The following is a 1,142-nucleotide window of genomic DNA, read 5'->3' as shown; positions in this document are numbered from 1 at the left end:
AATATATATTTGAAAACATAAAAATGTTATTTCTAAAATTTCATACTATTTGTATTGCTCAAACGAATATTCACAACATTCATTGGATCTGATAACATGTCACAAAATAAAAGCATTATACAAATTGAAGAAAGCTCATTTTAGTACGGAATCAGGACATCTATGCTTAAATAGGTCGATAAGTTGTGGATTGTTCACTTCTTTGTTTTATTATAATTAATAATACCTATTTTGTTTTTATAGAAGGCACCAGTGGTCTAGTGGTAGAATAGTACCCTGCCACGGTACAGACCCGGGTTCGATTCCCGGCTGGTGCACTTTCCATTTGTCCTGCTGTGAGGACATCTGTGCTGTAGTGATCGTGGGTCGATCACAACCATCGGATCTTTCTGACGAGATCATGGCACTTCTGAGCTTGACAATTTTTTTTAATTCTCTTTAAAAAATAGTTTGTGAATTTATGAAATATTTGATAATATGACCTTATGGATATAACATATGATTGAGACCCTTCTGAGCTTGACAACTTATGAGACCCTTCTATTTCTCCATTTATGTTGACGCTACTGTGCTTATAGAAACACTTCCAAATGCGTTTCAAATGGATGAAATATTCTATTAGCTAAGTAAATTTTCTTAAATGGCAAAAACAATCCATGAATTCTCTATTTTTATTGTTCTTGGATCCATTAGTGATAGACTTCTATCATTGAAATTTATTAGTGATAGACTTTTATCACTAAAAGCATGTGATATATTATAATGCACCCGACTTTTCGGGAACTCTAACTAGAGCCATTACTGCAGTTTCAAAACTAAAATTAGTTGACCATTCAAATTTAAGCTGAACATTTTATAATCAAATAAAGCCATTAAAAACAATTTAATGAAAAGTCTAGATGAATCTTTAGTTCGGGATTCCTAAAAACTATAATTAAAAAGAAACATTCAAACTTAAAACAACTAAAATTAGTAGTTCTCATAAGCTTTCAAAACATTGTGAAAAAATGATACGGTGAACATTCATCCTAATCAATCATCTCTAGTATGTTCTTGCCTATGTCTGAAGAACTTTTTAGGAAATAAATTAGTGTTTAAAATTCCTAAAAAGTAACCCCATTGTTGGGGTTAGGATATGAACT

At 31.4% G+C, this 1,142-nt stretch overlaps 2 non-coding genes across 2 annotated transcripts; both read left to right on the top strand.

The window, feature by feature from the left end:
- The first annotated feature begins 246 nt into the window (after positions 1–246).
- TRNAG-GCC lies at positions 247–317 on the top strand. Its single transcript has one exon. It is a non-coding gene; the product is annotated as a tRNA-Gly (tRNA).
- A 13-nt stretch (positions 318–330) lies between these two features.
- Positions 331–417, top strand: LOC120068981. Its single transcript, XR_005479413.1, has one exon. It is a non-coding gene; the product is annotated as a small nucleolar RNA snoR114 (small nucleolar RNA).
- Positions 418–1,142: the final 725 nt, after the last annotated feature.

Source organism: Benincasa hispida, unplaced genomic scaffold (assembly GCF_009727055.1).
Source record: "Benincasa hispida cultivar B227 unplaced genomic scaffold, ASM972705v1 Contig1648, whole genome shotgun sequence".
NCBI lineage: Eukaryota > Viridiplantae > Streptophyta > Magnoliopsida > Cucurbitales > Cucurbitaceae > Benincasa > Benincasa hispida.
The sequence above is the reverse complement of the archived record's forward strand: the minus strand, read 5'-3'. Positions and strand labels throughout refer to the sequence as shown.